The 27,173-nt window shown below is 40.5% G+C and overlaps 1 long non-coding RNA gene across 1 annotated transcript; it reads left to right on the top strand.

The window, feature by feature from the left end:
- Window positions 1-2,839: 2,839 nt before the first annotated feature.
- Window positions 2,840-22,684, top strand: LOC149673398 (uncharacterized). Its single transcript, XR_016367078.1, has 4 exons — window positions 2,840-3,137; window positions 3,211-3,268; window positions 3,344-3,592; window positions 21,990-22,684. It is a non-coding gene; the product is annotated as an uncharacterized LOC149673398 (long non-coding RNA).
- Window positions 22,685-27,173: the final 4,489 nt, after the last annotated feature.

Consider the following 27,173-nt stretch of genomic DNA (forward strand, 5'->3'; position numbering starts at 1 on the left):
CCTGTGCTATTTCCAAGACTGGTTGGCACGCCCATGGAATACTGAAGGACCGATGGCAGCCCATAGAGCCCCATACTAAGCGACTAAACGACCAACGTTAAGCTTAGTTCCCCCTTTTCAGCCCCAAAATGGAGGGGGGTTATGAAAAATGAAAATACCGAGTCAAATCCCCGAAAAAGCTAGCGCCATCTAGACAAAATGAGACGGTAGATACTTCCCTCTTTAGAACGTTGATTCCCCCATATGTCCCCCACTATCCGGTTTGCTACTATTTGCCGCTAGAAGGCGAATTAACAAGTATTTTTCAACTTTCTCCCCCTGCCATCCGTCCTTCAGTATTGGTTCGACCATGGCACGCCGGCGTACGCCGGTGATATTTCGGCGTCGCGGCGGGGCGGCGCGCTGTTTAAAAGTACGTACGGCGGCGGCGGGGTTAAAAACTGGAAATGTGGCGGCGCGCCGGCGTACTATCGGCGGCGTCGGACTCTAATCTAACCAGCAATGTCAGTCTAAAATATAGTCAGAAGAGTTGATAGTTCCGCCATCTATGATGGTTTGAGAGGAAAAAAATCTATCTAAGAAGGAGTTCCACTCTAAAATATAGCCAGAAGAATTGATAGTTTCGACATCTATGATAGTTTGATAGGAAAAAAAATCTATCTAAGGAGGAGTGCCCAACTCTGTTCGTCAGCTTGCTTGCCAAAGCAGGGGTTTTTTAGAAGGGATAAGACACATTACCTAGAAAAGTATTACACTTCTCGTCTCCCGTGCAGGGTAGGAAATAAGACAGGTTTACAAGTCCAAAACCAGTTTATTTATTCCAAAACTTGGGGTTAGTGGTCCCAGAGACCACTTTATTAATTATGGTTTTTGGAAAAAATAGATGGTGGGACCAGTTTATTAATTCCGGGTTCATTATTAGAATTTTTCTAGCTCAACACATTTTCTCCCAATTCTACTCATAGGTAGTTAGTACTCCTTGGCTACAACTTCCCTACTAAAGTTTTGCAGTCTATTGACTATTGATCTTGTCTAGCGTGTATACTCTAGAATGAGTCTCTTGCAGTCGACAGTCTTGACCATAGTCAGTACTAGTTGTCAGTAGTCGTATTAAGCAGTATTATTAGAGATGTGAGTCGGTAATTTACCGTCCGTAAATTACCGGTAATATACCAAATACCGCGTAAATTACCGTTTATATCTTACCGTAATTTTACAATGGTAATTTACCGGTAAATTACCATTGTAAATTACCAAACATTTTTACTACGCATTAAATTTTCATTTTACTCTTAAATGATCAATTATTTCTGTGTTTACTTCCAAAATGACTCACCAGCAGCCATGGAAATAAGGTTTTTTTCCCAACTAGTCCTCGGGACCAGTGACCCCGACATCAACAATATTCAAACTGGTCCCCAAGACCAGTTACCTCTGTGCAATTTATTTTACTACTGGTCCCACTTCAAAATTATTTATAAATATAAAATTACATGTACCCAAATCATTTTTAACAACTAGCCATCTTTGACTACATTATCGTATAAAAGCCAAAATATTTTCGATTTTCAATCAAAATTATCGTACGCTCCGAACGCCTCCAAAATAGCGGTCAAACATTTGCAAGTGTTCTAATGCAACTTGTATTTATACTAAAATCGGTACATCTTACAAGGGTTCTAAAGGAGATAGACAAATAACGTCTCGAAACGTTTCTCACATCCTGCCTTTGGACTTAAATCATGAATAAATTTTATCATATTTCACCTTTTTCTTCCGCTAGTGAGCTTTTTGTGCCCAGATTAGTTAGATTTCTCGCTAAAATATCGCACGCCGAAGCCGAATTATTTTATTTAGCGTACTATATAGTACAGCGTCATAATTATCGTACGCTTCGAAAAAACTGTTAAAATTATCGCATTGTACTATAATTATCGTACGTCTGGCAACGCTGTACTTATTAGTACTACATGACACTACGACTAGGAGTAGAGATATATATGAAATAAGATTAAGACTCCTTGCAATGAGAAAGGAGTTGAAATTTGAGGATTCCTTGAATTAATAAACTGGTCCCCTTTCAATATTTAGGAAAGTTTACAATTAATAAACAAGTCTGCAGGACTTGTGACCCTCAGTTTTTGAATAAAAAAACTAGTCTGAGTAATTAATAAAGTGGTTTTGGACCTGTAAACCTGTGTTATTTCCATGGCTGCTCACCAGGCGCTATTCGCTAGCCAGTACCAGTGTGGAAAATAAGGCGGGGCCACAGGGCAAATGACCAGTTTAAAAATTAAATCGGAGGGGGGTCAGTGGTCCACGGGAACACTAAGAAAACTCAAGGGTAACCAGAGTTCAGACATTAAAACTCTAACATTTTCATTATCCTCTTCTTTAGTTTAGCAGACGACGTGCCCTGGCCAGTGGTCATGGACCAGTTTATTTATTCCAGATTAGGGGGGTCGCTGGCCTAATGTCCAGTTTAAAAAAATCCTTATTTCCCACCCTGATCTGTGTAACAAGCTGCTAAGAAAGTTTTTAAACGTGTTAAATAAAATACGAGAGTTAAATAATAAAAACTTTAGTCCTTTTTAATCTAATAAATAGAAGAAATAGAAATCATAACGATGTTTCTGATAGCAAATAAGCAAGTAAAAGCCGATTTGAATTGTAACTCTATCTATCTCATTGATTTTACCCCGAAAAGCCGTAGCCGAAGCTCGAAGTCGTTTAGAATATTTTAGCAGACGACGTATAGGATTATTATTACTCCTATTTTAGTTTTGATGTCGAGTTTTGGGGGTAAAATAGTATTCCCCCGTTTGCCGTTAAGGCTTGCGAAGCTGGGTAAACGTAACCCTTGACTTGTAAATGTAAATGATACTCCTGAAGTTTAACCGTAGTTTTTGTGGTTTTAAATAGCGCTGTTATAATTTTGTTACAATTTTTTTTTTATTATTGTTATTCGTACAATTAGGGAGTAATAAAGGTCTTTCAAAGTGAGATATAAATAGCCTATCCACTTACTCCTCATCTTTTCCAATGGGAAAGGAAAAGAACCAAGGCTTAATGATTGTAAGCTTTGTTAATTAATTTATAATTAATAACGCGTCATTCAGGAATCGAGGAACCTCAGGGTAAGTCTTCTTAATTAAAATGTTTATCATTAGAATTTTAATTACACTAATTTGGTTAATAAACTACCATTAGGAGTATAGAGTGGCACTCCATGTTATCTACCCATAGAGCTTGATTCAGTCAAAGGCAAGTAGGTGCAATTACTCTATTTGACCTTTAATTATTTCTACATTAAAGTGATTATGATTGTGAGTGTTCTTTTAAGCGTAACTAAGAGAGGATGAAACGCAAGAAAAGTCCATTGCTGCATCGTAAAAGCGGGGGTGGATCGGGGGGGGCAGGAAGCGATGGTAGTAGAACGCCCAAACAGAGCACACCTCCGACCTCAAGTTCTTCTTTACTTGTAGTTCCCAACAGTTCCGTGGTCTCGTCTTCGGGTACGCCCGCCCAAAGTCACGCCAACGCTGCTCTTCCCGCTGAAGAATATTTTAGTAGCGAGGAATTGACCGATTGGGTAAGAACGTCCCCCCCCCCATTCAATTCAATTCACTCTTAATTTGGTATTAATGACATTATGAACCTTCCTTTGTACTTATTATTACCGAATAATTTGACTGATCCGGAAAATATTGATAAGAATGACATTTTTGACCAATAGAAGTCGCTGTAAGATTTGTGGGTGCGGTCGAAATATAAGCAGACGAAGTTTCTCAATGAAATATAATTACATTGATCCGTTTTTTATATTGGAGCTGGTTTCCATACAAAATTAACCTCCGTTCATTGACAGAGCCGCAATTTGGGCCTAGAAATGATATTTTGGCCCGATTCAGACGTAATTGGTCAATATTTTTGAGAGTGTGTAATCGCGCGCTTCTACTTAGGCCCGAAAACACACGACTACGTAGTTTCAGTTAATTAATAATTTATTTGTATAGAAAACCGTTAATAAAATTAATATATATCTATTACAATCCGATAAATAACATATAAACAAGCAAATAAAGTTAATTAGTCTAATAAATATCATTAACTGGTCTCGATCCCGATACTCCTCCAACTGCCCAGATTCCCGGGCTACCTTTGAATTATATCCCCTCGGGCCTCCTGGGATCAGCCAATCCGAGGGCGAGCAGACGACAGGTCCAAGGTTCAGCTTTCTGGGCCGTCTAGCGGGGAACTCTGGTATAGGTGTAGCTTGCTCCATCTGGTGGTGAACTCCGGTAACGGGCTCCCCGTTACATCCTCCCCCTCTGCAAGAAAGAAGCAGCGGCCCCGGGTGAAAGGGGAAACAGCAGTGTAAGGCCGCTGGGAGTATCTGAAAAGAAAAGAGTGGGGAGGGAAACCCCACCCAAAGCCAGGGAACCAAATTCAGAAACACGGGTGGACCACAGATAGGGAGTTAGAAACAAACATATTTATTGAGTCCGATGGTTATGTGGGAACAGGTCTACTTTGGGGTGAGGGTACAAGAGTAGACATATTCACGTTATTGATATCAGAAAAACAAGAAGCAACCAGAAGGAGCACAAGAAAAAAAATATTTTTTTTTGTTTTTTTTTATCGATAAATGTCCCAGATTTATGGGCAAAAAAAAAATATAAAGTCATGTTGTTAGCCTAGCTAGTCAAAATTAGAATGTGATCGTGAAGAACTCTGGGAAAAGGTGATGTCCGAGATCACTCTTCCCGGTAGGTTAAATGTCCAAAAAATAAGAAAAAAAAAGAGTTCCAACCAGGGGATAATCGAGGAGGTCAATATGACCCACTAAATACAAAAATGAATTAATTGGGAAATCCGGGAAAACAAAACATCCGCCTCATGGCTTAGTTGGCATATCTGAATAATTTCTGGGAAGTAGACCAGAGGGTAGCGGCCACGTCCGCGACCGGTAAACTTTTAGCTTGCGCAATCCGTTGGATCACCGATAAGGCCAGACCAGGGGATGGTACGGCAGAAGAGGCTCGAGTCAGGCCAAACATCGGTGCCCCTGACTTTGCTAACAGGCGCTCCACCGGGAGTCCGTGGAGGAACCTAGCCATATAACGCGGCTCCATAGCCGGGGATATCGCAAGGTATAGTTGTGGGAACCGAGCAAGGAATTTGTCGGCCACGTCACGACCGCCGGAAAAAATTGAGTAGAACAATGGCATGTCCTGGAGGGAGTTCTTCGCTTAACATGCGATAGCACGTTTTAAAGACCTCTTTGTTGTGTTGTCCTTCGCGGCATTGAATTAAAACCGGGTAGTTATAAATTGCGGCAAGGCGTAACTGGCGCCGGAAAGCCCGAATTTGAATTTCCGGGGGGCAAAGATCTATGACCCGGGACGAATCCAGGCCAATGGCTCCGGCCGCGCGGACCTTGGAGAACGCCAGAGCATTAATTAAATGCTGTTCGATCCTGTCATCCTGTAGATAGGCTTTAGCGTACAGGGGGGGAATGCCCACTGCCCCAAGAACCCCGGGATTTGCCAGGGCGGATTGCATGAATTCTATATTAAGTTCATCAGGGATGGCCCCGAAGTGGGAGAGGCACCCTTTAAAACCTTCCGGGAAACGTTCCGGAAGGGCTCGGACGTGTCGGGAGAAATTTTTCAGATCTGTTCCCGTTCTCGATGCGTAACACGGTAGAGAGCAGAAAATGTCCACGTAGCGGAAGTGTGGTACTGCTCCCTCTGGACTGTTCGGTGAAATATCTTCTATATTACGGAGGGCCAGGGCCTGCTCCTCCACGGGTGGGGGTGGTGTGGTTATTATCTCTGACTCTTGAATGTCCTCCACCCTCTCTGTCTCTTCCACCAATGGGGTAGCCGGCGCTTGAGCTATTTCTCCATTTTCAAGTTCTCCGGTAACTGCAACCACTGGGGTAACCGACGCTTGAGCTACTCCCCCATTTTCAAGTTCTCCGGTAATTTCAACCACAGGGGTAACCGACGCTTGAGCTACTCCCCCATTTTCAAGTTCTCCGGTAATTTCAACCACTAGTGGTTGTGTTGGTACGTAGTTAGGGACGTCGTCCTCATCGCTTGATGACGCGTCCATTAGGCCAAAAAGTTGGCTCCAATACGTCTTTGGTCGTGAACTGGCCATGGCCTGAAATAGGTAAAAGGTTGGCTATAGACAGTTAGTCTCATCACACTTGAATCGATAGGTCCATGCAAAATGGAACTAAGATCGTAGTCCGATTGGTTGTGCTTCACCATAGAGCATGGCGAACAATCTCAAACGGGGGATACGCAAACGGCTGGGGCTTCATGCTGAAATTACGCATGCCTAATAAGCGGGCTTGGTTGCGATGGGTACCGAGGAAAGCCGCAATTTGTTTGTATGATCGTAACTTCTCCCTAACTGGTTCCGGAGTATAATAATACACATCCCCAATTCGACCTCCGGTATCCTTCCTCAAAACTATTTCCCTTTTCCACCCATACCGAAAGGGAGCCATCAACACATCGTCCTCATCCTCCTTGTCTATCTCCGACACCGGGTCCTTCTGAATGCCACGTTTCCGTCTTCCCTCCCCAGAAGGACCGGCCACCGCTAAATCTACCCCTTGCTCTTCTTGTTCTTCAACTCGACCCCGGCGTCGAAGATTATATTCCCGCCGTGGTATCTGGGGGGGGGAACCGAGTCGTTTTCTACTGGCATGTTGGGATACGGAACAGGTATCTCTGGTTCTACGTCTATCGAGGTTGACGGCCTATCGACGACTCCTTCTGTCTGGGTTTGACGAGCCCGGAAGTCGTATACTCTAATGGGCACCGTATCCCAGATATTCTCCAGACCGTCCCGGGAATCTGCCTCACTAAACGACCTTTCTTCCTGTGTGACACCCAATTCATGCTCGGGCTCATCTCCGGGGTCTACATTGTTCTCCAGTTCCTGTATTACCGGTGGGATTTCAATCTCCGTGGTTTCCTGGGTTTCAAGGACCACTGAGTTCAACAGTAGTTTCAACTGATTGATATGCCAAGTACCGGCTAAAGCACCTGACTCCAAATCCATGATAACATAGGAAACTGGTGATATCTTTTCGACTACCCTATAGGGACCCTCCCAAGCCGGAGCTAACTTAGCTGAAAACTTAGCCGCAGCGTTGGATAAGCTATGTCCTGCTTTCCATACTAACTGCCCCACTTCTAGTTCCCCATCGGAATAGTTCCGGTCATAAAAGCGTTTTTGTTTGGCACTGGCTTGCTCATTCATTTCCTGGGCAAAGTCAATGGATAACTGCCATTCCCTGAGTGGCCCATCCTCATAACCCCTAATCTCTCCTTCAATGTCCTCGGGTATCCCGGCAAAGGTACGTTCATCCCAGGGTAAGGTAGGCTCATAACCATGATGTAAATAAAAGGGGGATGAACCAGTTGAAGTATGTATGGCACTGTTAATGGCCAATTGAATAAGGGGCAAGCTTTCGTCCCACTTCGTATGGACATTCCCGGTATAAATACTCATGAGTTCTCCTATGACCCTATTTGCTCTTTCTGTCATATTCGCCTGGGGATGATAAGGGGACGTGAATTTTAACTGAATTTTTATCATTCGACATAAGCGCTTCCACAAGACAGATATGAACTGAGGTCCATTGTCCGATAATAAAGCTGTCATCGTACCATGACGTGAAACATACTGTAGTAAGATCTTACATAATATAGGGGCGGTAACACTTCGTGCCGGGAATAACTCTACATACTTGGTAAAATAATCTACCATTACCACTAAGAACCTATTCTGGGATTTCGTTACTGGTAAGGGACCCATAATATCAATCCCAACCAAGTCCCCGGGATGGATTTTATGAGACGGAATCATTAAGCCGGGTTTCTTAGTATTGCGACTCTTATATCTCTGGCAGACGTCGCATCCCCGGACATAATCTTGAACCAGGGAATATAGCTTTGGATGGTAGTATTTAGCTTGCACCCGTTTATACGTTGCGGTGCGACCTCTATGACCCGAGAGCGGATGGTCATGGTAGGCTTGACATACCCGTGGTACTTTCGTGGTTGGAATAAGTACCTTCTCCGGTTGAAAACCCTGCGCTATCCGGTATAACATGTCATCTTTCAGAACATATAATTTTGACGCCTTTCCATTTGCCAAGTCCTGTCTAATAGACCGCCAGTACGGATCATTTGCTTGTGCTAACTTAATGTCGGCCTTAGTTGCTACATCAAGCGGGAGACCTAATGCTACTGGATTACAGGATACCATATTAACCCGGACTTCCTGGTCTTCAGGACCGGGCGACTGATCTGTGTCGTCCGATTCTAAAACCTTTGGACTGACTGTGTCCAAATCTGATACCGGGCATCGAGACAAGGCATCGGCAACCACGTTTTCCCTACCGGATTTATGCAAGATTTCGAATGGCATAAATTCCTGTAGCTCTAAGGCCCACCGCATGAGCCGGCTTTTCTTATCCTTCAGGCGCAGTAACCAGCATAACGCCCTGTGATCCGATAAGACAGCAAATTCCCGACCCTCTATATAGTGGCGAAATTTACGAACGGCTTCTACAACCGCTAAGGCTTCTTGTTCTGGAGTACTATATTTCAATTCCGAAGGTCTTAAGAGACGACTGGTATATGCTAGGGGAACTTCTACTACCCCTTGGATCTGGGTTAACATACCCCCGATACCGATGCCACTAGCATCCGTGGTAACTATAAATTTCCCCTCCGGGGTTGGGGCCTGCAGCATAGGTGCTTCAGCTATTGCCTGTTTTAAAGCCTGGTAAGACCTCTCCTCTTCGTCTCCCCACCGCCATCGCTGGTGTTTACGTTTGAGGCGATTAAGAGGGGCCGTCAGATCCGCGAAATGCGGGACAAACCGGGAGTGAAACCCACACATTCCCAAAAAAGATGAAACCTGTTTCATGGTTCGTGGTCTGGGAAAATTCCTAATAGCTTTCACTTTATCGGGGTCAATCTGTACACCCTGTGCGCTTACTACATAGCCGAGTACTGCTACCTTGGAGACTCCAAAACTTGATTTTCTTAAATTAAGCGTTAAACCGGCGTGTTTTAGCTGTGAAAACACATACCGAAGAGCTTCCAGGTGTTCCTCCCTAGCATTAGCTATGACAATGTCATCCAGGTATACACCAACCCCATATCGTCTAGCATACTTCAGAACCTTATTCATCAACCGAGAAAAAGTTGAAGGGGCGTTCTTTAACCCGAATGACATTACTAGCCATTCAAATTTCCCTTCCCGTGTGACAAATGCCGTTTTCTCGATATCATCCGGATGCATCGCTACCTGCCAGTAACCGGATTTTAGATCAAGCTTAGTAATGTATCTGGGCTTTCCCATAGAATCTATGAGGTCTTCTATACGTGGTACCGGGTAGGGGTCATCTACCGTAACACTATTCAGTCGGGTAACATCTATACACATTCGTTTCTCTGTTGTATTCTTCTTTCCCACCACTATAGTAGGCGACGCCCATGGACTATCTGAAGGCCGGATTAACCCCTGTTGCAATAATTCCCTGACCTGATTATCTATTTCTTCATTAGCCATCCGGCTATGGTTATAAGGCTGTCGGTGAATAGGGACAGTCCCCGGTTTTACCTTAATACGATGTCGTAACAGGTGAGTTCTACCCGAACGACCAGAGAAAAGGAATGAAAACTCTTGACAAATCCTGATTAAGTCCCCCACCTCTTGTTCCGTTAAAGTACCCATATTTAACTGGGACACATCGACTGTCCCCGTGTCGAGTTCTTGGTTTTGGATGAACCCGGTCGCATGATCTTTCAAGTAAATGAGGGGAAGAGTATAGCCACAATACCGGAATTCGTTACGTTCATGGTCGATGCTAGCTCGAAGCTCATCCAAGATGTCCATTCCCAGGATAATTGGGAATTCTATGTCTTTTAGGACGTGGAAGCGTACCGGTATTGTGCCCATTTGCCTCCCTAAATCTATCTCTAACTCAATATAACCTACAGAAGTTGTAGTTATACACTTTTGTACACCCCTAACCATTCTCGGCTGAGGAACCACTAACGAAAGGACTCCTAATTGATGCAAAAAATCCCACGCAACAATACTATGGTCTGCCCCACTATCCAGAAAAGCAACACATGGTTGACATGCAATCTGAATGATTATACCCTTAAGTCGACTATCGTTAATATTATCTTCTTTGACTGTATGAATGAGAATGGGGTCTTGTGGGTTCCGGCGCACATCCTGAGACCCTATCAGGATGCGTCCTAAGCGTTTCCCGCACCTGGTGCCTGACCTTGGGGGGCCACAGGTGGAAGTGCGGGTAAATTTCTCGTGTGCGGCGGGCGAGGAGGTGTACCTGCAGGTCTGGGGCAATCCCGACGAAGATGGTTAAAGCTACCACACCGATAGCAAGCCTGGGATAATGGTGGTCTATTCGGACCACTCGTACTGCTCGTGGGCCCAGTAGGACCGGAAAAACGCACCCTTGGACCAGGACTTGAAAGATATCCCCCTGTTCCACCCTGGGCATACTTTCGGTCTATACCACTCTGGATACGGCTAAATTCTTGCTGTACTTGAGTCAGGGTACGACATAAACCTACCGGCAACAGCAAGGTGATTTCCGGTAAAACATTGGTAATTAAAATCTCGACTAATTCATGTTCTGCAATAGGATCCAACAGGGTCTCGTTCAACTGTATGACTCGTCTACGAAATGAATGTAGGTTCTCACCCATACCCTGTTTTAAACTATAGAGGGCGACCCTGATTTCCCTGTCTCTTCGGGAGGACAAATATTCTTGGGTAAATTGTTGAAGGAAATATCCCCAATCCCCGGGGCGATTAGCATGGCGGCTTATATTTTTCCACCAGCTAAGGGCATCGTCCTTTAAAGACAAGGGTATAAATAATTTTATGTCCTGAACTGTAAACCTATGATATTGAATAAACATTTCCATTTGACATAAATACTCTTTGGGATCCTCTCGACCCGAAAAACTAGGCAACATAATGGCTGGTCCCAGAACCGGGTTATAACGCGTGCCACTGGCTGGGGTGGCCACTATCTGCACTGGGGTAGTGGGATTCACCGGCGGGGGTGTAGTAGTTCCAGACACTCTATGAGTTACTCGGGGTGGCGTTAGTGGCTGATTGGCCACCGGAACTTGCTGAGCTAGGGCAGCAGGGGGTGATGGATTGGTCCCCATCGTTCTATAAGTTACTGGCGGTGGTGTTTGAGGTGGATTGACCACCGGAATATGCTGAATTAGGGCAGCATGGGGTGAGGGATTAGTCCCCATCGTCCTATGAGTCACTGGCGGTGGTGTTTGAGGTGGATTGACCACCGGAACATACGGAGGTCGAAGAACAGGGCCCCTACCCGAGCTATTACCGGATGCTACCATGCGAGGGGCTTCCCCCGGAAGATTACGATTTCTTGACCTAGCCGGAATATTAAATAGGGCCCCGGATTCCTTGGGGTTGCAAAGGGGGGCGGATTGACAGCTCCTGGCTGGACGAAGTGGAGAGGGGGGCAGAGGCTAAAACCTGTCTCTGCTGCAAGGGCGACGAGGTTCTCAGGACCGGGATATTTGGCGGAGGGGGTGCCCTTAAAGGGGATAAAGGGGTAACTCCCCTCGGTGGCTCACCCGTCCCTAGGTCATCACGAAATTGACCCACGCGGGCCCGAATTCTTTCGGCTTCAATCCTAGCCCAGTTTTGCCAGGCTTTACGCTGTTGAACATCGACGGCGTCTAACTCGGAAGGTCGTAAGACACTACCCGACCGGGATAATATACTAGAAGTTGCCCTATAGGGGGGTCCTGAGCCATTAAAGTCCTTATACTGTAAATCACAATCCTTGAGGAACCGGTCCATCAGGTCAGAAGAGCCGGGACGCGCTTGCACCTGACACCCTGTGCCAGGGTTTAAGGTTAAGGGTATGGGAGGCCCAGTCTGTTTAATGTTGCCAATTGGCAGCTGGGGATTAATACTTTGACGAGGTGGAGGTATGTTAAATCCATGTAACGGGGTATGTCGATCATATCCCACGGTCACACCAATTTCCCGGCATATTAAATAGACCACATATCCCAAAGTCACCGTCACCGCAAATGGGATAAAATAAGGGAGAATGATTTGATCCCAAATAAAATAAAGCCCCATGTTGGATACCGAAAGATAAAGGCCAATTAAATGAATTTAATAAAACTTAACGGACAAAAAGTCCAAGGCCCAAGTTGGCGGCCCCTGAAGATAGGCTAAACCTAAGCGCAATGACTCAGCCCGTAATAATAGTGACCGAGGCTTAGGGTAAATAGTTAACGGAATCACTGTCCGTTTATCCAAGCAAGCTATCGTCCCTAGGTAAGAATTAAATCCATCGCCTTACCGGAAAATAGTTGAGCAGTTAATAAGGCAGTCAGGTAGATAATAACGAAAAATTGGTCTTCGTAGTCGGGCGTAAAAAATTTTATGATACGATATAAATCGCTCGGCGGTCAACGTGGAATGGCTTCCGACAGATAAAGTACATTCCGTCACAAGGAGAAATTTAAGCCCCGCCCTATCACGCGGACCCACGAGAGAGAGAGAGAGAGAGAGAGAGAGAGAGAGAGAGAGAGAGAGAGAGAGAGAGAGAGAGAGAGAGAGAGAGAGAGAGAGAGAGACCACTGGGGAAGCCTATACAACCCCTTTGCTCACGCTTACCGGGGCAAACATACGGAGTATACAAAAACCGAGTAAAGAAATACGGAAGATCGACTTATCGTTCGTAGAGTCCTGGTTGGCCGTGCTGGTAGAGTGTTCCCGGCGTCTGCGGAACACCCTCAAAGATCCCCCCCAGGCCGGATCAGGGGCTCACTGTAGGGTGTTCTAATCCCACGTTGTGCAGAAGGAACACACTAAGATGCACATCAGCCCACAAGTCCAGTAGTATACCAACAGTTCACTCGGTGAAAAGATGTCCGTGTAAAACGCAAGTCCGTATTAAACACAAACTCCGGGAGATAAAGGCGCGAAATTCAAAAGTTATGTCCTCACTCGGGGCACCAATTGTAATCGCGCGCTTCTACTTAGGCCCGAAAACACACGACTACGTAGTTTCAGTTAATTAATAATTTATTTGTATAGAAAACCGTTAATAAAATTAATATATATCTATTACAATCCGATAAATAACATATAAACAAGCAAATAAAGTTAATTAGTCTAATAAATATCATTAACTGGTCTCGATCCCGATACTCCTCCAACTGCCCAGATTCCCGGGCTACCTTTGAATTATATCCCCTCGGGCCTCCTGGGATCAGCCAATCCGAGGGCGAGCAGACGACAGGTCCAAGGTTCAGCTTTCTGGGCCGTCTAGCGGGGAACTCTGGTATAGGTGCAGCTTGCTCCATCTGGTGGTGAACTCCGGAAACGGGCTCCCCGTTACAAGTGTTAAGGGCCTTTTTATTCTTCTAAAGTTTCCGTGCTCGTTACCTACGGGTTTGTACTGGCAGTCTGGGATGTTAGAGTATTTTTTAAACTAGCCCTTGGGGACCAGTGACCCCCGCCCTCCCTCTAGTGTTCAAAATAATAAACTGGTCCCTGCTTTGGTTCTGTAGATTTGCAATTGATAATGTTGTCCCAAGGACCAGTAACCCCCACCTCTTGAATATAAAAAGTAGTCCGGCTCGGGCTGGCTCACGAAATTTTCACTTTCTAAAGTAATCTAAACTCAGGCTCAAATTTGATTATTTAAATAACGGGTTTGAGCTCAGGCTGGGGCTCATCGTTATAGTAAGTCTGAGCTCAGCTCGGACTCAAATTTAATAGTTTAAATAACGGGACTCGGCTCGCTTTATAAAGTCCGGGCTCAATATTTAACTTCGATCTCACGTCGGTCTCGGCTCCTAAAACTCGTTGAGGATTCACCTCAGTAACATTATTCTTCTCTTATACATAATTTACACGCAAGGAGGATTCTTACATTTGCACAAGGAGACCGGGCAACTTAGAGTGTAAAATAGCAGACGATTTTACACTCCAAGTCGCTTGGTCTTCTTGTGTTAATGGTAGGAATCCTCCATGCCTGTAAACTATGTATTAGATTACGCTTTTGCATTTAAAAACATCCATCTTAAGTTCTTATATTAACTTCTTACTCAAAACATTTGACACAGTTTTTGTTGAACGAATGAGTACCAAGTACTACCAAAGAGAATATACCAAGAGGAGCAGAAAGTCTAGCTTTTCACAAGGCTTTTGAAAAGCGCAGTCATGGTTTCGGAGTAACTAGATCCGGTTTTTGTTGATTGGCTAAACAGCGACGCCTGTTATGGGTTAAATTATGTCGGCTGCTTATCTTTGGTAGTGGGAAAGGGTTGATCTCTGGTTCGTCCGTTGACGTACAAAAGGTAATTTTTAGCCGACGACGCGGTCATGGGAACAACTGGTCCCCATTTACAAAGTTTCTGCTCCTCTTGGTATATTCTCTTTGGTACTACCACCTCCAACCTACTAAAGAAGTGGAATTTTCCGCCATCTATGGCCGCATATATGGAAAGCTTAATTGTTGTTTCACTCTGTTTATGGATTTCCGTAAAGGAAGAGCCTTCGCTCATTATTTTGTACAGTACATAGGTACAGATAATATAGGTTTAGTGAGCCCGGTCTCAGGATCAACGGTTATGGATAGATTTCTTTACCGGTTTTCAATCCTTTCCCCTGCGTGACTCCATTAACTAGATTAAGACGAATAGAATGTAGAACTGTTCGAAAAGAAATATGAGGGTTACGTTTTTGGGGTCTTTAAAATAGAAGTTTTCTACAAGGTTATACGACGTTAGTTGTCGCGCTGTCTATATTTCTCGATTTATAATTTCAACTTCTAGTATTAAATTACTTATATTTAATAATAAAAAGAAATTAAATAATAAAATTTTCAAAATCCTCAATGAACCAAACCAAACAAATTTACTTTAAATCATGAACCATCAATCTAAAAGGATTAGAAACTTTGAGGGTTTTTTTTCCCCGCTTACAACGTCTGTGCGCAGTTGCTCGCCTATTTCGCAGCGTACGCGCACCGCGGTACAATGTTAACAAACGTGGTCGTTTTGGGAAGGGTACAAAACGTTCGTTTTTCCATTTCAGTTTCCTTGAATCACTTTCACAATTGGCAAAGGCGCAAATCTTTATTTTAACTATTGTTAATTGCTTTATTAAACTTCACTTTTAAATAGATGCAAAAAAATTAACATTAGTCCCAAGGCTTAGAGAAATTAGACTAAGCGGCCATTTTACTTATTTACATTCTACCGTGCAACGTGGGAAATAAGGCGGTGGCACAGGGCAAATGACCAGTTTAAATATTGCCTGGACCAGTTTATAAATTAAATCGGAGGGGCGATGGGTCAGTGGTCCACGGGACCAGTAAAAAAATTCAAGGGTAACCAGAGTCCAGACATTATCTCAACTATTTTAATTATCAACTTCTAAAGTTTAGTAGACACGCGCCCTGGTCAATGGTCATGGACCAGTTTATTTATTCCCGGCCAGTGGGGTCGCTGGCCCAATGTCTAGTTTCAAAAAAATCCTTATTTCCCACCCTGCATTGTACCGTCTCTCTCACCAAGACCTTGTCGTCTGCTAGCTTTTTTTTCTTTATTATTTTGGGAAATTGGGACACTTTAGCGAGAAAACTTTAACATGGGATCCGCCATTTAGATTCTGGTCCATTATATAGAAGGTTCATGCTTTAATGAATGATCCCTTTATAGATGAATAGCAACTAGTGCCATCACGCGACGAAATATATAAGGTAAAGCCCCCCATCTTCAACCAAGCTTCAACTGGTGACCCAGAGATGCCAGATTAAGGGAAATTTTGACTCCTGAAAATCTACAATTTTTAGACTAGGGAACGAGACCCAGCCAACAAATCTTTTGAATTTTAATAACGGTTCAGATCTCGAGCTCGAGTTTTGAGAAGAGAAAGGGATAACATGATGGGTTTGATTTTTGCCATGCGCAGAACCCGTTTTACCCCAAGATTCAGACTCTTAAACCAATCAGAAAAGTAAGAGATTTATTTTCGTCGCTCAACGACAGATGGTGCTACAGTTAACTTTGTTAGTCACGTGATCCTATCCCTTAGATGGAGGCTAGACCAAGCCAACTTGTTTCATTGTTGGTTGGGTTTATTCCATGGGAAGAATTTTTTTTTCAAAGCCAACAATCTCAACATAAAAAATTTAACAATGTTCATCAAATTGACTTGTTACTTAAGTTGAGTTCACATTTTTTGGCAGCACTGCTACTGTTTTTAGTAATTACTAAACATTTAATTATCAAAAGTCTTATGCTAAATAATTGATCTATTGTTGGTAACGACCACAATCGGTCACTTACTTAGCAGACGAGAATACATCGCCAATAACATTCGTCATGCTATAATTCATTCATTTTCTATGCGCCGAATCTGGCAACCCTGAACCAGGGAAATTTTGGCCCACCAAAAAGGGCAATTCCACTTTCCCACCTGGCATCACTGAACTACTTATTTCGTAGGCAACGGAGTGCTTCACGACGAGTGCCTGTTTCTCCACTGTACAGCGCCTTTTCAGTGTTGCCAAACTTAAATATTGGGCCTAAATAGCGACTAGGTATTTCGGCTTAGATGGTCGCCAATGCTATTTAGGCCCAAAATTTTATTTAATTTAATTTTAGGTCATTCGGCGAAGACGCAGGATTTTATAGGTCATTCGGCGAAAACGCAGGATTTTTAGGGCTCGGGGTTTTTTGATCGCTTTTTTCGAAAAATACGGTTAACTACAAATAATCGAAAACTATTCAGAAGTTTATTCATTTAAACAAAACAACAATTTTAGCTGATATTTTTTGAGATTGAATAATCTTAGTAAGAATTTAACCGACAAATTTAATCAATCGGCAAAATTTCCGAAAAACGTTTTGTAGAAAAAAGGTCGTACTCTTTGTTCGGTTAAATTAAAAATATTTTCTATTCTAAAATTCACTTGCTTTGAAGTCTAACTTTTAGCGTAATATTTTGTAATTGAACCTTTTTAAAAAATATTCAAATCATTTTTTTTGTAGTAGACATTCATCTGGAATATTGTCACTACTATTTCTTATTAGAATTTAACATGCATACGCTTTTTTCCGTATCAGTTATTTATGATAAGATCGTCAAACTCACTTATTGTTACAATCATTCGATAAAAACCCAATTCCAAAAAGCCATAATTATTACGTTAGTGGACTATATAGCAAAATACTTTCCTCCAAACACCAAAAAAGCATATCTGTGAAATTTTCGCCATAGGGATCTCGCGACACCACGTTAAACTAGTAGCAAAATTACACAGGTTTTAGTGGGAAAACTGAATTAATTGTGTATGAACTTAACGTCTTTGATTACCGGGCTTGGAAACTACTTTTGCTTACCGTATCGTCGAAATGGCGATAAAAGCAACAACAATTAGTGTTTAACATCAGAAAGGGATAATAGATAATGCTAGTTTTAATTCGAAAATGGATGCCTTCGATTCTTGGTGCATCCATATTATCTCAACATAAACGCCCTAGACTCGAACAAAGAGGGGTTAAGGTAAAAAGGGGAAGTGAAATAATATTTAAGGATCACCAACACAACTATTTACCTAGACATGCAATCATTTCTCTTTATTGATAAACAATTGCAGAAGTTAAAACAAAACACAGACAGACACGTTAGGTACAAAGCCTGTCTACAGGAGAAGTAAAAATGCACTCGTCCCTACCGCCTACTGTATTTCAGAGAGTCACACTTGAAACATCTTTTGATCATTTACTTCAAACGACTTCTCTATTCCGTTTTTACTAACTAACGATATAAATACTCATCCTATATTAACTTTAGAGAGAGTTCCATGATACAGTGGAGTAAAGTCTCAATTTCTCGCCTATACAATTAAATGTATCCAGTCTATCGACTTCATACCCAATCTTCGTTACTCGTCCTTTATAAACTTTGATTACAGAGTTCTCAGTTAAGAGAGGTTTTATCGCATATAATTTATTAAATTTACATGATATTAATTATTTTTATCTGAAGATACTTATACTTCTTCTGAAGTTACTTATACTTCTACTAGTTGTATCGTTTTAAAAGACGTTTTTCCTAGAGTGTTTGAAAGACCTTAAAATGGTGTAGTTAGATTGGTGATGACAGTTAATAGAATAGTGGTCAGTACATTTTTTCAGATATCCGTCGACTGTGAATAAGATGCGGAAATTGTGAACCCTTTTGTTCAGATTAGGAAACTGCGAACGCGTCCCCCTGGGATGTAACAACAGGCAGACAGGCACACAAACACACAGACAGATGGAGACGTCGAGAACAGAACGTTTCCAAATAAATCATCACTCGGTGAAGTAAAAAATCTAGCCTCTATATTGGCTTCATATGATTCCAATATTGTTCGACATTTTTCCAATGTCGGTTAGATATTACACCAATATGGGCTCAATATTAGTCGAATATCGGTTAGAAATTAGTCCAATGTAGGCTTGATTTTAGTCCAATATCCGTTAGCTCTTAGTGCAATATGGGCTTGATATTAGAACGATATAGGTTAGAAATTTGTCCAATAAGGGTTCTATTTATTCTTATATCGGTTAGGACTTTGTCCAAAGTGGGCTTGATTTATGTGTGGATAATTTTCTGACCATTTTTGGGTAATAATCGATCCCTTAATAGATGATTCTGGGTTCAATTTTGGATGAGCCTCCAAATCTGGCTTATCATTCGACCCTCCCTTTTTGGACACTAGTTACGTTATCCAAAAATAGATGAAAAACTGTGCTATCTCAGAGTCAGCCGTTTGGATCCATTTACATCCAATTTAGGCAACATTTTTTAACAGTGCACGCCTTGCGAAATAGTCAATGATGAGGGTACTATTTATCGCGTATGTGATTCGGTATAGTAACCTTGTTTTTTATGTTCTCATGTTACCACGCTATGTGGTACACTTCTCTCGAAGATAAGTATTATATACTTCTGATAATATTTAAAATCACAATTTTTTATTGATAGTTCATACCATTATCACGTTTTTAAATACAATTATTTGTCAATGAATAAAAATTTAAAAATTATCAAAGTTTATCGTAAAAAAATAAAAGTGGCGATTACTCGTCCAAATACTAATCGATAAAAGAAGCCAAAACCACATTTGTATCAAGAAATGTATGGATCATAATTTTTGATCGAAATCGAATAAAACGTATCGCAAAAAAACTTTTTTGAGTAAAATTCTTCTGATTATGTTGAAAATTTTAGTTTTTCGGAAAAAACTTACGAATAATAATTTCATCACTCTACCATTTTCCAAAATAAATCGAGACGAAAGACTTTTATATAATCTTCGTTTAACAAATTTTGGTATGTAAATATGTTTGAATAATAGTTAACCGATCCCCGAGCCCTAAGGATTTTATAGGTCATTCGGAGAAAACGCAGGATTTTATAAGTCATTCGGCGAAAACGCAGAATTTTATTGTTAATTCTGCGGAAATGTAGGATTTTATTGTTTATTCTGCGAAAATGTGGGATTTTATAGGTCATTCTATGAAAATGTAGGATTTTCTCGTTCATTCTGTGAAAATATAGAATTTCACTTCTGATACGTGTGTCTGTTTAAGTTAGAAATCATTTTATTATAAAGTGCCCTCGTCATTAACGAGTGTTTATGACCAGCATTTTATAATCCATTGCAACTTATTTTCAAATAATCACCATCTTTCTTCGGGAGCTATAAATATCACTCTGGTGAACATTAACAAGATGACCCAGTGATATTACACTTTTTACCGCCCTCTAGTGACAATAATTATTATTACTTTACTCATCATAAGATGCCTCCGTCTAATTTCGGGTTTTATTCATGGTTTAATCGATCAAGTAATCAAATTACATTAACCTAATCATTAGGTTCATTATATAGTTTGATGTTTTTATTACGATTAGCCATACTTGCGCGTTAATTAATTTTCTCAACAAATTAAAATTAGTAATTGAATGGTAATTGTTTGAATGGATTGAGCCAGTTTATAAAAATGCGTGGGATCTCGTATCTTTAAACGAAATTTGTTTTCACGCTATAGGATAGGCAACTCCCTATCTCGAACGACAGCTTATTCTGTATATACTCACGTTACAACATCGGTTGTCAGCACGCCCAAACCTAGGTTTCGATGTAACCTAGCCATGTACGTGCTGTCAAGAGACAAAAAACTTCAGGATCTTCAGGATTTAAAATCGTTTAAAATATCCCGAAGTTTTTTAGCCTCTTGTCAGCACGCGCAAGGCTAAATTACATTGAGACCTAGGTTTGCGAGTGCTGACAACCGATCTTGTAATAGAGTATATACGGAATAAGCTGTCGTTCGAGATAGGGAGTTGCTGATCCTATAGCATGATAATAAAATTTCAAGCTCACGCGCATTCTTTATCCAGGGTTTTTCGCTACATCGTTTGGTGAACATCTAACGATGGGTTATTATTTTCACTTGGTCTGAAAGAAAAAGCATCGTTCGCCTTTTTAAAGGGAGAGTGAAAACTGAAAAGAATGATTTTAAAAGCGGTCATGATTTATATAAGAGTGCGGTGCGGATGCGCAATGCCACATATTTTTGAAGAAACTTTTTAAATGACATCCGTTGGGAAATGTCACAATCAATTATAGCATTTCGCTGATATACGTAGGGAAATGCTATAATTGATTTTAAATTTTAGCCTCACTTAAGTAGAGAATGAAAACGAAACCCTAAGCCAAATTCACTTCAATCGCTTACGTATCTGCCATTCGTAACCCTAAGAAAAATTCTCTTTCAAACGCTTACGCGTCAAAGGCAGTCTATTGGCGATTTCAAAAGGGAGTCTAGGGGCTATTCGCTAAATCATTGGCGATTTTTTAAGTCAGTCGAGTTGCTACTCACTTATTCAATGGCGATTTTTATAGGGAGTCGAGGGGCTACTCACTTATTCAATGGCGATTTTTATAGGGAGTCGAGGTGCTACCTACTTAATAATTGGTAATATTTAAAGGGAATCGAGGAGCTATTCACTAATTCATAAGTAATGATTGGCGATTCGAGGGACTAATAACTCAATCATTTTCGATTTTAAAAGAGTCGAGAGGCAACCCACTTATTCATAGCCGATTTATAAAGGGAGTCGAGGGGCTACTAACTTAATCGGCGATTTTTCAATTCAATGGAGTACACTCAATGACGCCAGTTTAGCAGAGTCGAAGGACTACACAATTATTCATAGCCGATTTATAAAGGGAGTCGAGGGGCTACTCACTTAATCATTGCCTGTTTTTAGTGGGAGTCGAGGGCCAACTCACTTAATCTTTGGAGATTTTAAAAGGGAATCGAGGGGCTACTCACATTGCCTGTTTTTAATGGGAGTGAAGGGGCAACTCACTCAATCTTTGTTGACTTATAAAAGGGAGTCCGGGAGGCTACAGAATGATTCCTCTTAAATGTATGGATTCTTGTTACTATACATGGGGTACGATAGTATAGCTACGTAGATGGTTGCCGTTTTTATTATAATGGGGAATACCTTTGGAAAGAGTCGTATGGGTGAAAAGGTAATATATAGGTAATACTATTAGCCATACATTACCAGGGTCAAGTTTGACTCAAATAACATTCTTGATTACCCCAAACCCCTTTGGCCGAGAATGTTATTTGGGTGAAAAAGTAACGCATAGGTAATATGGTTTTAGCCATACCTAACCTTTTAAAACCCCTGATCTATTCAAACACTTACTGTTGTCGCGTTACACCGGCAAACTTAACGCTGTTACTTATACCGCTGATTGGCTTATGTTAAGTACAGGTGACTACTTCTGTTTATTCATTGAATATCCGTTTATCGTTTAGTCTTCAAGATGAACTGCATCACCATTGGGTACGTGAAAGAGGAAATAGCCAAATGCCATAAAGGCCCATGCCGGGATCTTCGAGCAAACTGTTCAACATGGGCCAGTTGGTTGACGCCATGCTCGCTACTTTTGAAAAAAATTTCAACCATGGCGGCTGTGTAAAACTGTTCCCGATTCATCCGCTAGTGACAAATCTAACAACTCTAGCGCTTTCAGAAGATCATTCCGTCAATGGCAACCCCCAATTATTTGGAAAAGGGTGGCCTATAAAGATAAAGATCCAAATGACGTTGAAATGGAAGAGGAAAGCTATACGATGTTCGTTAGAGAGAAAATTAACCTCCTTCCCATACCAAATCCTTTGAAAATGTACCTGAACCATGAACGCAAACTTAAATAACCCTGAAAGATTCAGTCGAAACTCTTTTTTTTTCTTTAGTTCTCTTTACCCCTTTTTCTTATTGTTATTTACAAGAGAAAGTCTCTCTATAAAAAGAAAGATTACTTCATAATTATTGAATTTTTTTCTTTCGAATGTTTTTAGAATGCACGCAAAATTAAAAACATCCTTGTCAAAATTTTCTTTTATAAAAGTTTTAAGGTAGTTTTGATTATATAAATGTAACTATAATTAATTACTAGTTAGTTAATAATTTTAAGCAAATAAAGAATATTTGCTCGAATGTTTAATAATTGATGGGGAATACTTTTTTTTTACCATTTTGTTGTTTCCTTTTAAAACTAAAAACGGGGTTACTTATTTCCCCCACTAACAAGACTAAAGTACTCGATCCTCTTTATAAAGTTGATATTAATCTCAAATCGTTATAATCTTGTAAATATTTCTTGATAAGTAACGGTTATGAAACAGAAATTGCTTTTATTTTAATACGTATGTCGCGAGTAAAGAATTAATAATAAACTAACAACCGAAAAAAAGCATATTTCTTTTCTATAGTTGTAGAAGTTTCTTTTCTATAGTTGTAGAAGTTTCTTTTCTATAGTTGTAGAAGTTTCTTTTCTATAGTTGTAGAAGTTTCTTTTCTATAGTTGTAGAAGTTTCTTTTCTATAGTTGTAGAAGTTTCTTTTCTATAGTTGTAGAAGTTTCTTTTCTATAGTTGTAGAAGTTTCTTTTCTATAGTTGTAGAAGTTTCTTTTCTATAGTTGTAGAAGTTTCTTTTCTATAGTTGTAGAAGTTTCTTTTCTATAGTTGTAGAAGTTTCTTTTCTATAGTTGTAGAAGTTTCTTTTCTATAGTTGTAGAAGTTTCTTTTCTATAGTTGTAGAAGTTTCTTTTCTATAGTTGTAGAAGTTTCTTTTCTATAGTTGTAGAAGTTTCTTTTCTTTAATAAAAACGTGATATCTCCAATCATAATGGTCTTAATGTTTTTAAATTAGACCTAGGCTTAAAAATATTGTTTAGAGCCCATCGAGATTTGAAAACGCCATGCTTCTAATACTCTTAGTGAAAAAAAGTCCGTTATTTGACACCAAATATACCGCCTCTTTGGAGAGAGAGAGAGAGAAAAAGAATTCCTCCCTTAAAGTATACGGGAAGAAGCAGCCAGGGAAGAAGGGGACTTTTTTAATCCTTAGATGTTGTCGAAGAAACCGCAAATATACATCAGAGCGGTTTTTTTTAAAGGTACACGGTGATATTACGAATTTTCTAACGCTTCGTCGCTCATAGTATAAAGGTGTAGTATAGCGTTTCAGGTATAACCACCTGTTTTTGTAGATTTGTTTTGTTTTTTAAAAATATTTGACTCTCCAAAAACCTATTAAAAAACCTCAAGTTATTTAGACCCTAATTTCGAAAGATTAAATGCATTAAACATAACTGAATTATAAAATATATCAAGTTAAAGTTAGGTTGTCAATAAAGAAAACAACACCCCACCGTGTCACGTGATTCAAAACAAAATTTCTCTGTCACAAGGAAAAGCAAAACGCCGCACGAGATTTTGAAAATAAAAATTCTCATGGAATGATTCGAGGATTTCCCATGGCTTTTATTGTTTTTTGTATTGGGATCTCATATTTATTTATGTCGGCTGCCGTTTAAACTGCATATGTGCGTCTTTGTTTCGCGGTCCTCGGGTCTCCTTGGAAGTTTGGTGGTATGTACAGGGTGTTTACGATAAGTCTGACGTAAATTAAAAGGTGTGTTCTTAGGGTCAAACTGAGTCAGTGGCAAGTGTCACCAGAACATGGATGGGGTCTACAACATTTAGTTACGTGCAGAGATATGAGCTCCCAAAACATGGATTGGCCCCTATCGTCGTAAATAAAGTTCTGCTTACACTTTCCACTCAGTTTGACCCTATAAGAACACAATCTCTAATTTATGGCAGACTTATCAGAAACACCCTGTATAGAAGGTACTCTTTCGAAGTGCTCATACCGAGTTTAGGTTATGGATTAGGTTTTCATTGAGAAATCGAGGGATTAAACTGAGATGCGTTTTTTTTCCTTCTCTCTAAACCTTTGGCCGGAGATGGGTTGGATGTTTTAAAACTTCCCGTAAAGAAATGAAAAACGTTTGGCAAACACCTTTTCAGGAGTCTAGAAAAATGGAAGCCTTATTTTTATATGGCGATGCCCAGATCATATTGGGTTTCAAAGATGTTAAAAATAAGCGGGGACCCTTACGTTGGGCCCCCTTTTCAACCATATGCTACCCTAGTCCCGCCTAAAACTACCTTTTTTATCCGCTTCAAGAAACCAAATTCAGTATATATGAGAATGCTTTTAAAATTATATAAAGTTATTGCCTAATTTTTCTTAATACTACTATATGGGGGGGGGGATCAAATAGGAGCTCGGAGTTCGACGAATAACGATTGTTTGTTCGTTTATTCTTGGTTTAGATGTAGTGTTGCCACTGGTTTGGGAAAAATGTGTGGAAAAAACTAGGAATTTTAACGTTGACATCGGAGAATTTTATTTAATGGGGAAGATTTTTTGGGTTTTTGGGATTGTAATAACGAACGTACTTTCCAAATTAAGAGTTGACTCTAGACAAGTGTCGCGAATCATTTGCTCTAGCTCCTTTAGTGCACACATCATTCTTAACAAATATCCCTGTTAACATTGACAACTAATTTTTCTTGTTGTTATTTGGTCTAAAAAATAATTACGGAAAATCAAATGAAGGAAATACAGGTAGTATACCACTGAAAACTATTTCAAATTGTAGCAACCGTATGAAAGGTCAACCCCTATTTTTCCTGACCAATATAACAATGTCGGTATGATCAAAAAGAGTAGTTGAAAATAGGTATGGTTGCACTTTTGTAGAGAGGGGCCCCGTTTATGGTGAATACGGTATAAAAAGGGGCTTCTATTATGACATGTTGGCCATCAGGCTAGCGTCATGACAATCGACAACACACCCCCTACCAGGCTGGGAAATAAGGATATTTTTTAAACTAGTCCTTTGGACCAGTGACCCCCCTAGTGTCTGAAATAATTAACTGGTCTCCGGACTGGTCCCAGCCTTTGCTCTCCAATAGATTTGCAATTAATAAACTGGTCCCGAGAACCAGTAACCCCCACTTCTTGAATTAAAAAACTAGTCCAAGCAATTAATAAACTGGTTTTGGACCAGAGGAAGTGTGCTATTTCCCAGCCTGCCCCCTACCAGCGAGAAAAAACTCAACATCCCTGCATCTCTCCAAAATACCATTGAATACAATAGGTTCTCGAACGATTTCGCTAAATAGGGGCTTAACCCCAAGGTTCGTAAAGAAAGCGCTATACAAGGTTGCCTCGATCGCACCGTTTTCTTTTGATTTTTTCTCGTTATTTGATTGGTCTCTCCCTGACTCTCTCTGTGACGTAGTACGTGGAGATTCTGCAGACGACCATAGCTCAAATATACAGCGTAGAGGCTATAAGTTATGGACAAGGCTTAGATAAAATCAATTAATTTTGATTAGTTAATATTTTTTAACTTGTTTTAATGACCTACATAAAATATTTAACATGCCGTACGGTGGAGCAAAGTGTGCAATAACTGGATGTGATAATAAATTTTCCGTAACTTCTAAAAATGTGGACAAGAATCATATCAGTTACTTTACATTACCAAAGGACTCAAAAATCCGAAGAATATGGATTTCTAAATGTTACAATCCTAAAATTAATACTACTTATGCAAGAATTTGCTCGGAACATTTCAAAGACGAAGATTTTGTAAGAGATTTTGAAGCTGAACTGATGGGAACGAAGCCTAAAAGACGGTTAAATTCAAGCGTAGTTCCTTCTATGAAGTTACCATACCAACAGTCTGTGTGTGTGAAAAGTTCAGAAGCAAGAGAGTCTAGAGCCAGATGTAGAGAAAGAAGAAAACTTATTGATGAGTTAGTAAATTCAGAACTGTTAGAATCTACCAACATTTCTTCCAAATCAAGTATATTATCTAATGAAACTTCCAACGTATTTACTATTGATACGCCCAATATTACTATTGATACGTCCAATGTTACTCTTGTTACGCCCAATACTACTATTGATACGCCCAATGTTCCTATTGATACGCCCAATGTTCCTATTGATACGCCCAATGTTCCTATTGATACGCCCAATGTTCCTATTGATACGTCCAATGTTGCTATTGATACGTCCAATGTTACTATTTCCTCTGGCTCAAGTGTGTCATGTAACAACATTATCAACGTTAGTATTACTACCGAATCGTCAAGTACTAACAACACGACCAATAGCGTATTATTCAATGTTAATACTGAAATTATCAAAGCCTGTGATAATTTACACGATTCTAGTCTACAAAATAATTCAAGTGAGAAAGTATTAAAGCTTTACAATGAAGATATGAATGTTTGTAAGGAAAAATCAAGTTGCTTGAAAATGGTTCCTATTAATGAAGGTCAATGTTTAAAGTGTTCTCGGTGTTACTGCAGTTGTGATGGCATAGAAGAATAAAGAAAAAGTAACATTTTCTGGAAAAACTTTGAACGTTCAGAAAAAGAGAAAAGAACGTTAGCCAAGCACTTCAACAATGCTAAACATCGGCTTTAAAAAAAAAGGGAAAGAATAAGCTTCAATACTATGAAATTGCTCGTCAAAACGCTACTATTCGCAGTTTGAATAAAGAAGTAAAGCGTTTACAGAAAAAAGTTAAAGACAGTGAGAAGTATCACGGAAAATACATGGGGTG

Source organism: Phalangium opilio, unplaced genomic scaffold (genome assembly GCF_054372755.1).
Source record: "Phalangium opilio isolate 3A_F unplaced genomic scaffold, DU_Popi_V2 ptg000052l_1, whole genome shotgun sequence".
In the NCBI taxonomy this organism is placed as follows: domain Eukaryota; kingdom Metazoa; phylum Arthropoda; class Arachnida; order Opiliones; family Phalangiidae; genus Phalangium; species Phalangium opilio.